Source organism: Carettochelys insculpta, chromosome 7 (genome assembly GCF_033958435.1).
Source record: "Carettochelys insculpta isolate YL-2023 chromosome 7, ASM3395843v1, whole genome shotgun sequence".
Taxonomy (NCBI): Eukaryota; Metazoa; Chordata; order Testudines; family Carettochelyidae; genus Carettochelys; species Carettochelys insculpta.
In genome coordinates this window covers 4,868,498-4,881,161 of record NC_134143.1, presented here as the reverse complement: position 1 = coordinate 4,881,161, position 12,664 = coordinate 4,868,498, and the positions used below count along the sequence as shown (strand labels likewise).

Here is a 12,664-nt window from a genome sequence, read left to right as displayed (position 1 = left end):
CTACTTTAATTAAAAGTTGAGAGAGACCTCTCCTGGAATTTCTCAGTACATATTACACTTCTAGAGAACAAGACTGTTCTAGTAGTCGCAGAGTCTTTCCGCCCACCCACCGAATCTAAAGATCTGAATGGCACACAAATTTCTTTTTTCTACATCAATAAGTCTAATATGAATGGCAGAGGTTTCTATCACTCTAGACATGTGAGCTACACCGGGCTATCACTGACACCTGGCCATCCACAGCACTATCAAAATTACTCTGGGCTTCTCTTGTTTTAGGTTAACAAATCTGAATGAAGAGAAATAAGGAAACACACATACATAACCCATTAATCCCAGATACTGATCCTTTGTCTCAGCCCGCTGACAAGCAGAATCTGCAAGAACATGAAAATGACCATACTGGATAAGACCAATAGTCCATCTAACCTGCCATCCTGTGCCAGAGCCAAAAGTCTGAAATGAAATAAAACAGAACAGGGCAATTAACGCTGTCATCCAGTCCCAGACAAGCATAGGCTTAGGGACACCAAGGCATGGGGTTCGAGTCCTATCTTGGCTAATGCCATTATAGGAGCTGTCTTACTCTGTACCTTCAAAAGCAGCAACCAGTCCTGGGACACCTTATAGACTATCTGTCAGTCGATACAGTGCCACAGGACTTCTTACTGTTATAGGAGCTACCCTCCATGAATGCAGCCAGTTCTTTTCTGACCCCAGTTACAGTTTTCATCTTAACCTCTGGCGAGTTCGACAAGTTAATTGTGTGTTGTGTGTGTGTGAAGTACTTGTTTATGTCGATGACCCCCTGTTCTTGTGTTACGTGAAGTAGTAAATAACATTGCATTATTCACTTTCTCCACACCAGACAAGATTTGTGTGGACCACTATCCAATTTCCCACCCCCCTCAGTTTGTTTTCCACTCTGAAGAGCATGAGCCTTTAGTCTCTCCTCACAGGGAAGATTTCCCACACCACAGAATCATTTCTTCTCTTTACCTTTTCCACTTCTAATTTATCTTGGACAGATGACTTGAGAGGAAGATAACACAATGCTCGAGCTGCAGGGGAGTAATAAAGAAGGCAAAAACACACCTGGAGTTGCAGCTGGCAACGGAGCTGAAGGATAACAAGAGGGTTTCTGTAAGTATGTTAACACCAAGAAAGCCATCAGGAAAAGTGTGGGAGAGGCAACCTGGTGACAGATGTCGTAAAAGCGGAAGTGCTTTTATTTTGTCTCTGTCTTTGCAAACAAGGTCAGCTCCCTAGACTGCTGCTCGAGGCAGCACAGTATGGGGAGAACAGCCATCAGAGACGAAAGACCACACAGAAGAACTGGGTATAGCACAAGTCCATAGGGCCCAATCTAATGCATCTGAGGGTGCTGAGAGAGTTGGCATCACCTCCATTTTGTGCAGAATGAACTTTGTTTTGTGCACAAGGACATAAAATTAGAGGGCCCACTAATTGTTACCCACATAAGTTCCCCATCCCACAGCAGATACACGTTCGGTAACTATTACCATTGATTCAGGTAATACTATGCTGTTACATTTAGCACCTTCTATTTACTACTTTTCTGTTAACACCTGCTGTAGAAATTTGAATTTGTGAGGTAAACTGTTCATGTCTGGGTTTTAGCTGCTAAATAACAAGTGCTGTAGTTCCCTCATTTGAGCCTGAGTGTAGTGGGGAAAGGGGAGAAATAAATAGGCACAGATGTTGCCAATGCAGAAAGACCCATAAACCACGGGGGAGAGTAAACAGCATGTGTTGAAGAGACTGCAGGAGCTGAAGTAGAACCCAGTTTGGTTTTTAGCAACTTTCCTTGGATAGAAAGATTGCTGGACTTCAGTGCTCAGATAGTCCTTGTATAAGGAACGCTCCGCACTGCACACGGATTTTCCCCAATGTCTGCATAAGCACCGATCTGCAAAAAGGAAACGAATATTCCTTGAGAATACTTTGCTAGCCAATAGCCTAGGTGTGGCTACACAAAAAAATCTCGCACTCCCTTAGGTATACGAGAAAGACTGACATTCTGTCAACACTATGCACAGGGCAATTCTGTGTCACTGCACGTCCTCAGGATTCAAGTGCCACACAATTCCCCCATCCTCCAAACACACAGAAAATACATTCTCCTGGAAGGGTGTTGCAGTTACTCCTGGTGTGGTATCAGAAAAAGAACAGCTATTGCTGGGAGAGAACAGGCTGAGCTGTAGACAAGAGAAAGAAGTGCCCCCCCGACCCCCGCACCCTGGCTATAGGGCTAGTGAGGAAGCACAGGATCTAGTGGGGCAAACAGTAATGGACACACAGAGCTGCTGGGAGAGCAGAACTGGAGTTCAGCAGGGCTAGTGTAGGAGACTATGCTGAATGGAAGGAGGGTGCAGGGCTACATGGGGACGGCAGGGAGGGAGCTTCAGGAACATGCTGATAAGCAGTGGCTGAGCAGGGTGCAGGGACACATGAGTGGAGGGGCAAATGTGCCTGACTTGGACAAGTTAGGAAGCAGCCAACACATGCGTGGTGGAGGTTCTTAACAATTCTTCCCCACACCAGATAAAATGCCTGTGCTCCCCACACCTCACAGCTCTCCAAGTTCCCAACCAGGCTCCTCCCTCTCCCTCACTTTCTCCGCTACCCCAGACTTCCCCAAACCCTTGCACCCTCTCAGGGGTGCAGGAAATACTTTTCTGCACATAGTTTAAATAAATGAGAGCTTTATGATAACATGCTATGGCATGGATGTCAAACCTTTTTTGAAATTTTTTGTTCTATATTGCTACAGGTATTTGATGAAAGATATTGTGTGGGGGGGGGAACTATCCAAATTGAACTGACACGATTACACTTATTTTTATGGTGAAAAATGCAAAATTTTAAAATATTGCGCACAGAATTTTAAGGTGCACAAGTCCCGCAAGGAGTAAAACACCCTTGGAGACAAGGACTATACCAAAAGTGGTCCTCTCCTACCATAAAACAGCTACCTGTGAGGACCTGGTTTTACTGAAATGTGTCTCTTAAATCCAACGATGTAAACTAATTCCGCAAGTAAAGAGAAGCGGTTTAGAGACTAACGATAACATGCAGAAACAAGATTTTTCAACTTTCTGAAATCTAAAATGAGACCAAAGCCATCAGGTTTTTTCAGAATTAAAACATGCGAATAAAAGCCTATTCCTTTTACATGAGGGGCCACTTCTCTTGCCCCCATTGTAATAGGGAGACCAACCTCCTCCCACAGCAGGCTCTCTTGAATTGCAATGGTGGGGGAGCAGTAGGAGAGGGATACGCAGCTTGGGACAGAAAAGGGCTTTGAACCGTATATAGAAATTACATGCAACATTCTCTAGAATCTACTTGTTTGACATTAAACTATTATCTGGAGACTAAAAGTGGGAACAGCTGTCCCCGAACGGAGGGACAGGGGGAGGAGGACCATAAAAGTGTTAAATTACACTGGACTGCAGCTCTGTGCCCTCACATCAAAATCTACTGTCTCAAAGTTTAGACAACGTTGTGGGTGCAGATTTCCAGAAAGGACCCCTTCTTCTGCTGATTCTGGAGTTATGAAAATGATGTTGAAGTGGATTACTCCAATTAGAGGGAAGCAAGAATGGATAAAGAATGTATGGATTGTCTGACCTCTGAACAGCGGAACAGACAACAATCACTCAATTTAGGCGTGGGGTAACAAAGATCACAGCTTTCATTTTATCCAGCACTCTATGAGCAGCCCATCTCTTTGAAACAGAAGATCCTCATTTCCGATCCTTGTCTCACAAGGAAGGCCCACCTCTCTCAGCAAAGCATGTCTTCTCAAACCTGATGAGTTAAACTTCGCCCTGAGCTGATTTTTAGACACACAGTCTGTCCTTACACCAAAAAGCATTTACTAATTGTCTATGCTCCTCAGGCAGCATCTGCATGACAGACCCCGCCATATCTTTCACCACAGGTGATTCTAAAATTGCACCATCGCAACTGAAAAGCTCACTATTCTCATGCCTAGAAATGAGAGGAAAACAGCTTTCTTCCAAGAAGATATCCAATCTCTGATCTCTGCATTGCAGCCTCTACCACCAGCGAATTAGACGGGTGAGCACAAAACACGGCAAAACCTTCTTGAGGAATCTAGCACAGGGTATCAATCTGTTTTTAGATTGGCTGAGCTGATGAGAACGCAATCCAAATTTTTTGCTAGTTGACAGTCCTTCCAATAAAATAGTGTATTTTTTGTCTAAGAGCTGCTCCTAAAATGTCCACTACAGGATAAGAAGAGTCCTCAATATGAATCAAAGGTATCTATAATATTCTTGTCATCTGACCCATGAGTCCATGGAAGAGCATCATACTGTACGAAAGCGATAAAGTTGAAACCAAGCTCCCACGCTTTCATCTGGAGAAATTAAATCCCCAGAGTCTGGACTAGATTCTTGGATCTTCAGTAATTCTTCTACCTGTGACAAAGCATGTTACAAATGTAGACAGTCAAGCAGGACTTTGATGGACCACTGGATCCAATTCCTTTGGATCCCAAGTTTGAACCACAATACAAGTCAGTGAATGTCTATTAATGTAGACTGGAATCTCCTGATGGGGTGCAAGAGAAGGGCATCCTAGAGCAAAGATCATTGCTCCGGTCAAAACCCCACATGCTGGTCCATCTGAAATACTTTTAACCGTATGGATTTAAAACAAATAACCTGGTCTGCTTATAAGAGCGCTCCTTCAGCTCCTTTTTGGGATCTGGGCCCACTCTTGGTTGAGAGGAAATGGAAGACAGTAACCTTCTATGATGAAGGAAGGATAAATGAGGGAAAAAATTCCTAGAGATCCAAAAGGAGTCTTTGATGGTAGATATCAAACAAACAAGTGGATTCCAGGGAAGAGTGAATGTGATAACTACACAGTTCAAAACACTTTTCTGTCCCATGCCTATTCTGTCCCCCAATCAGGGATGCAGCTCAAGAGATATACTAACCTCACCTATCCTTCCCACTTCTCTGGAGGACTATTTGAATGGGTGCCAGCAAAATCTCTGATTTCTGTTTCAGTGAGACACACATTCACTAGCAAACAAACCAGAAAGAGTGGATGAATGTTTACCATGACCACTGTCATGCTGTCTGGAGTGGATCAAATGAGTGCTAATCTCAGGTCAGATTCCCTGACTACGTCTACGTTAGAGAGTTTGGTAGACAAAACTGGGGTTTCATAAAAAAACACCAAACCAAAAAAAAACAAAAAACCCCACACGGAGCATCTAAACACAAAATGCATTTCGTCAACAGTAACTTAAAAAAAAAAAAAACCCACCCACCCACACACACACACCTGTAAACTCTCCTGGGGGCCATTTTGTCTACAGAGTAAATCAAAAGATTCTTATGTTTAGACATGATCTGTCCACAGAATTTTGTCAGAACATCTCTTCCAACAGTAACTGCTGTAGACAGATGCTTCTAGTGTAAATGTAGCCCCAGAAAACAGAGGTCACCCCAAAATGACAGTATTTATAATTAGGTTTCACCAAACCAGTAACACATCAACTCCCAGATCATGGTATTCATTTTACCAGAGACTCAGACACTCCCCTTAAAGCTCTCCAGCATATTTTACACCCAAACAAGACTTAGACTGCATCCACACTACAAACTTACTCCAAAGTTAACTTGAAGAGCAACTACACACACTTTTACTTCAAAAGTTAACTTCGAAGTAAGGGAGGCTAACTTTGAAGTTAAGTGCATGTAGACATTCTGCACTCCTTACTTCGAAGTAAGAAGTCCTCCAAGGAGCGCCCCCCCCGCAGAGGATGTAGACACCCTGGTCAGCACAGGTAGGGCTCTAAAGTAGGAAGCTGACACGGTGCCACAAGCAGGGGCAGCATGAGCTCTCCCTCAGACTGCCCCTGCGCAAAGCACCTGCCAGCCTCTGCACCCTCTACCTACCATGGCGTCATGGCAGAGCCCCCCGGCCCTCCCCGGGGGGCTGTGGATCAGGGGCCTGAGGGCTCACAGGGCCCAGCCAAGGGCTGTGCCAGGAGGGGACCCTCCTGGACTGAGGAGGAGCTGAAGGACCTCCTTGCCCTGTGGGGGGAAGAAGAGGTCCTTAGGCAAACAGTTGGCTGCCAGCGTAACCCCAAGGCCTTTGTCTGGCTGGCCAGCGGCCTCGCTGCCTGAGGCCACCCTGACCACCGGCAGCAGCATCCGCATTAAAGTCAAGGAGCTCCGCCAGACCTATGTAAAGGTCCATGACTCTCCCAGTCGGTCAGGGGCACAGCCCATGCACTGTCCCCCACTATAGAAAGCTGCAGACTCCTGTGGCTGAGGGAGGCGGCCACCCCAGAACCCGTCATTGACACCACCGCTCCCCTCCCCACGGACAGCAGCGAGCCACTCCGGTACCACTAGCCCCCTGAGTAGGGACCAGACCACCAAGACCGAGTGCAATGAGAAGGGCACCAGCAGCGGGACCCTTGCCATTGCTCTCCCCTCTGGGACACCTAGCTAGGTGTCGCGGAGCCAAGCCTTGCCCGAGCCCCGGGAGTCACAGCTGGTGCGTATGGGGCGACTGGGACGTTCCAAAGGACACGCACAGGGCCCCTCAGAAGAGTCCACATGCCTGAGGACTGGGGAGGGAACATAGGCCGACCCTCGCCTAGCAGGAACCCCTGGGCATCCGGGATCTCAAGGGCCACTGGGCAGCAAAGGAACGCGCCCCCCCCCGGGGTTGGAAAGCTATCACTCATCGGCCACCCCCTTCTGTCTCCACAGGTCCCTCACTGGTCAGCCACCACCACGCAGCTAAGTGGGCTGCAATCGCAGGGGGCCGGCCCATCGCCCCAGCCCGCATACCCAGACAGCCCTGGCTGGGCCTCCCAGAGACAATGCTGGAGGGATGAGGCCGCCAGCTGGGCTTTTATGCGGGAGATGGGCGGGGTGCTCCAGGACTGGCTGGTGATGGAGCAAGGGGTGTGGGCGAGGCTGGCCGGCAGCATGGACACCGTGGCCCAGGCCTTGGCCACCCGACTCGCCCAGCCTCCTGCCCCCTCACCAGGCTCTCCCACAGTTGCCCATCACGTGGTGGACCTGGCACCAGCTGAGTGCCTTGAGCTGGCCCCAGGGGCTGCTGGCCAAGGTGGGCACACCTGGCACAGGCTCAGTGGCACCCCTGCAGAGGCAGAGCCCACAGCACTCCCACCCCTGCCCTAACTCCGCATGGTACCACCCTCATCGCAGCCCTGCAGGGGGCCCTGAACCCGGGGCGGTGGGGGCAGCCATGGCCAACGTGGCTCCCAGCCCGCCATGCCTCTGGTCAACTGAGCCAACTCCTGGCCCAGCCCCCCTCCCAATTCAGTGCCCTCACCTAGGCCCCTGCCTCCCCACTGCCGACTGTTCCCCCAGTGCACACTAAATAGGTTACCACATGCCCGTTCGGTTTTGTGACGTACTTTATTCCCCACATTGAAGTTCATTGTTCCCACCCTAATCCCCCTGGTGCTTGGTGGGAGAGTGGCGTGGGGGGAGGAGTCAGGGCAGGCCCTGCGTGAAGGCCTGGCATAGGGCCTCCCAGACCCTGACCCCATCCCTCTGTGCCTCGCAACACAGAACAGCAAGTGGCAGCTCATAGCTGGTCTCCAAGTCTGCAGCCCAGCCCTGGATAAAGGGGTCCTGGTGACCCTCCACAAGGTTGTGGAGGGCACAGCAGGTGGTGATCACCAAGGCAACGCTCGGGAGGCTGACATCCAGCCTAATGAGGAGGCTGCGAAACCTCCGCTTCAGCCTCCCAAACGCCCACTCTGCTGTGCCCCTGGCACGGTTGAGGTGACTGTTAAGTTGTCCTGGGCTGGCGTGGTGCATCTGGTATAGGGCTGCACAAGCCACAGGTGCAGTGTGTACATGGTGTCAGCCACAATGCTAGGGGGCATCATGATGTCCCCGAGCAGGAGCTCCTGCGGGGGAGCATAAGTGCCCTCCTGCGTCCCAGCCACGAATTCTGGAATACCCAGGTATCATGGGCCCTGCCCAGCCACCCCATACACACAGCCAGGAAACGGCCCATCGCATCCACCAGGGCCTACAGTACCACCGAGTGGTACCCCTTGCTACTAACGTAGGCGCCCCTGCTGCGGTCCGGAGCCCAGATCACCACATGCGTCCTGTCCAGGGCTTCGAAACAACTGGGGAAGCCCAGGTCTGCGAACCTAGCAAGGGCGGCATCCAGGCCCCCCAAGGTCACAACGCGTCACAGGAGCACACTCGATGGCTTGGATGACCTGCGGGTGGCGAGACATCTATGACTCAGAGGTCCCCTCCCCAGGGTGTGTCGTCCATGGTGGGAGCTGGACATACCTCGATCAGCACTGCTCCGATGGTGGTCTTGCTGACTCCAGATTGGTGGTCAACGAATCTGTGGCTGTTGGGGGTGACCAGCCACCATAATGCAATGGCTACCCTCTTCTGCACTGGGAGTGCTGGATGCATCCAGGTGTCCTGGTGCTGGAGGACTGGGGCGAGCCAGTGGCAGAGGTCCTTGAATGTGTCTGGCAGATCACGTGGAAGTTCCTCAGACACCGCTCGATGTCCCAGTCCTCCAGCACCAGCGGGTCCCACCATTCGACGCTGGTGGCATATGCCCACTGGCGTCAGATGGGGGGTGGGGAGGTGGAGAACAGGGGAGGGGCAGCAAGGTCATGGCCAGGGCCTTGAGGCTGGGTCCCATGCATGCAACCCAGCCATGCTGCTGGCCTAGCAGAGCGACCAGCATGGCCAGCAGGCTAACCAGGGTGGAGAGGGCATCGTCCTTGGACGGGGAGTGCGCTGGCATGGTTTCCGGCTGTTCCCCCTGCACGTGCTCTGCTGCTGTCCGCGGCCCGGGAGCCTTCAGCATGTGCAGGCTGTGGGTGTTGGTAGAGGCCCTTTAAGGGGTCACCTGCCTGCGACACCAGAAGGGCTTGTTGGCCATGCGACCCCATGCCTGCATCATTTCCTGGCCCCTTACGTCCAAGTAGGGGCTACTTGTGTGTAGACACAACTTCAAAGAAAAGGGGAACCTGCTTCGAAGTAAACAGGGTACATTTTGCGTGTAGACAATCTACTTTTGAAATAACCAACTTCAAAGTTATTTTGCAGTATAGACACAGCCTAAAAAGTTACATAAACCAAAACACACCATTTCAGGTTCCCAACCCCAAAGAGTTGGGCACTTACCCTTAACTCATTCTGGGTCTAAAGACAGTGCTGGCAGCCAGTTCTCCAGTAAATTAAGGTCAGATCTATAGGCTAAGAAATAAGTTAGAGGGGCTAAAAGCAGGTAAAATACACAAAACAGGTGATACATTTTTAAGTCCACAATGATAGCAGAGACGTAGTCAGTTTTCCATAAGTCTTTCAGGGTTAGCCAGAATGACTTTGGGGATCTCTATCTATATAATCCAGGTCTATGCTCCAACTGCAGACAGCACTGAGAAGGACAGATTTTATGAAGATCCATCAGACAGAGACAAACATCTACGAGACCATTACCACGCATTCCTCAAACTACAATACCCACCTAAGGAACTGAGGAAACAGATTCATAGAGCCAGATGGGTACCCAGAAGCCACCTGCTACAAGACAGGCCTCACAAGGAAAACAAGAGAACACCACTGACCATCACATACAGCCCCCATCTAAGGCCTCTCCAGTGCATCATCAGTGATCTGCAACCCATCCTGAACAATGATCTTTCACTCTCACAGACCTTGGGAGGCAGGCCTCTCCTCGCCTATAGACAGCCTGCCAACCTCAAACAAATCCTCACCAGCCACTGCAAATCACAAACCAGTGACTCTAGGCCTGGAACCAGCCCCTGCAACGGTCCTCGCTGCCAGCTCTGCTCACATACCTACGCCAGTGACATCACAGGACCTAACATCAACTATACCATCAGGGGCTCCTTTACCTGCACATCTACTAATATAATATATGCCATCATGTGCCAGCAATGCCCCACTGCAATTTACATTGGCCAAACTGGACAGCCTCTCCGTAAAGGAATAAATGGACATAAATCAGACATCAGGAACGGAAATGTACAGAAGCCTGTGGGGGAACACTTCAATCTCCCTGGACACTCAGTGGCAGATCTAAGGGTGACAGTCCTGAAACAAAGAAACTTCAAAAATTAAATGGAGAGAGAAATCTCTGAGCTGCAATTTATTTGCAAATTTGACTCCATTAACCATGAATTAAACAGAGACTGGGAGTGGCTCACAGCTTATAAAGGCAGTTTCTCTGCTCTGGGTGCTAATATCTCCCCATTAGACTCTGACAAAGGCTCACATCCCCCTGTCTGACCTGACTTCTTTTTTGCTCTTTTGATAAGTGCTGTTGATACTGGGCCATTTCCACATTGCTGAATAGACCTTGTCAGCTCTGGCCGTCCCTCTTACTGGGATCCCACTCTTTAAATACCCCTCTGAACCCCGCCCCCGACTCATGCATCTGATGAAGTGGGTCTTTGCCCACAAAAGCTTATGCTCCAAAATATCTGTTAGTCTGTAAGGTGCCACAAGACTTCTTGTTCTCGAAGCTACAGACTAACACAGCTACCTCTCTGATTTCAGAACTCTATGATGATGAGAGAGTGGAAAAGTTGAGTCCCTCTAAGAATGCAGATGGTCCACCTATACTCAAGGAAGAAGTAAGAAAAGCTTTGAAATGCATGAAAAGAGGAAAAGCACCTGGTCCGGACAAACTCATGAGTGAGATGTTTGAAGCCTTAGAAGCCTTTGGTATTGAAATAATTATGAAACTCAAACGATATTTACAGTATAGGGCACATCCCAGAAGACTTATCAAGATCTGTTTGTATTGCCTTGCCGAAGAAACCATGTTCAACTTAATGTGAACAGCATAGGACAATCAGTCTTATGAGTCACATGACCAAAATTCTTTTGAAGATTATTATGAACCGGATTCAAAATCAGCTACAGTCTGAGATCTCTGATAAGCAATGTGGATTTGTGAAAGAAAGAGGTACTGGTAACGCAATCTACATTTTAAGGTCATTAATCAAAAGAGCACTGGAAGTTCAAAAGGACTTATATTTGTGCTTCATCGACTATGAAAAAGGGTTCAACGGAGTAAAACACATGAAGAAATGATGAAACTGTTGGAAGAACTGGATATAAATGGGAAGGATCTGAGAATAATTAAAAACATCTACTGGGAACAGACAGCAGCCATCAGGGTCGGAAAAAACCTTAGTAGATATGTGAAGATTAAATGAGGAGTGAGACAAGATTGTGCTCTTTCACCTGATCTCTTTAACTTGTACAGTGAAAGAATTATGTACAAAATAGAAGGTCTGCCAGGATTAAACATTGCAGGACGTAACATCAACAACCTGAGGTATGCAGATGATACTGTTTTAATAGCAGAACGTGAAAAAGATCTTCAGGAACTGGTTAACACTGTCAATAAAGAAAGCGAGCTGAAGGGACTCAAGCCGAACATCTCGAAGACAGAAGTAGTGGTTATTATGACGACGAAGGTACTGCCAACATGTGAGGTACTAGCAAACGGAACAGTTCTTCGTCAAGTGACTAAATTCAAGTACTTCGGATCCCGTATCACACCCGATGGTCGGTGTTTAACTGCAGTGAAACGCAGAATCACTCACACAAAAGCAGCATTTCAGAAAATGAGAAGCATTCTCACAAACAGATCTTTATCGTTGGAGATTAGGAAAAGAGCGCTGCGATGTTATGTAGAACCAGTCCTCATGTATGGATGCGAATCACGGACTATCAGTAAACAAGCTGAGAAGTACACTGAAGCCACAGAAATGGGGTTTTTAAAAAGGACGTTGTGCATCTCAGGGACGACCAAAAGGATGAATGAGTCTGTCTGAAATGAAGCCAACAGCAAGAGAACACTGTTAAATAGGATAAGAACAAGGCAGGCAAAATTTATAGGCCATACAACTACAAAGTCTGCACATAAAAATTTAGCGACAACAGTGACAAAGTATAAAGGAAGGCGAGGACAAGGTAGACAACGTGAGAAAAAACACTGGAGAGTATCACTTCATGGTTGCATTGCCACACTACTGTGGAGATGCTCCAGAGTACTCTTAATAGATGGGGTGCAGGGCTATGATCGCCTGTGCTAATCAGCATGGCACGAATGAATGAATCTTGCATCTGGCACACTTCCCTGAGAAGGATCTTTTCTTCTATCCACTTTTACATGTTCTTCACAGACTAGGAGCTGACATCTTCTGTATCCACACAGGCATTCCATTGTTAGCTGTGCATGAAGAATGCAGACAGTTTGAATTCCCACTAGGAACTCAATCATCCCTACTTTGAAGTTAGCACTTTGAGTAATACACCTATAGCCATGCAAACGCCTAACATCACATAAAAACAGAAGTGAGAACAAATTAGTCTGAACATGTAACACTTTGCTATTTACACACTTATGAACAGTCCCAAAACACTGTACTGTACTGAGGTCCCTTCCAGCCCTAGAAGTCTATGATCTGTTGCAGTACCACCTTCGATAGACTCATAACCTCTGTCTCAATAAAAGTTTGTTTAATTTTGTCCTATGGAACCAGCTTGGCAATATCCAAAAATCAATCAGACCAGAAGAGCGACTT

At 48.2% G+C, this 12,664-nt stretch overlaps 1 protein-coding gene across 1 annotated transcript in view; it reads right to left on the bottom strand.

Annotated features, from left to right (window-relative positions):
* ZSWIM8 (zinc finger SWIM-type containing 8) overlaps positions 1-12,664 on the bottom strand; it is a 114,624-nt gene that overhangs the window by 82,309 nt on the left and 19,651 nt on the right. The gene's annotated exons all lie outside the window — the stretch shown is intronic.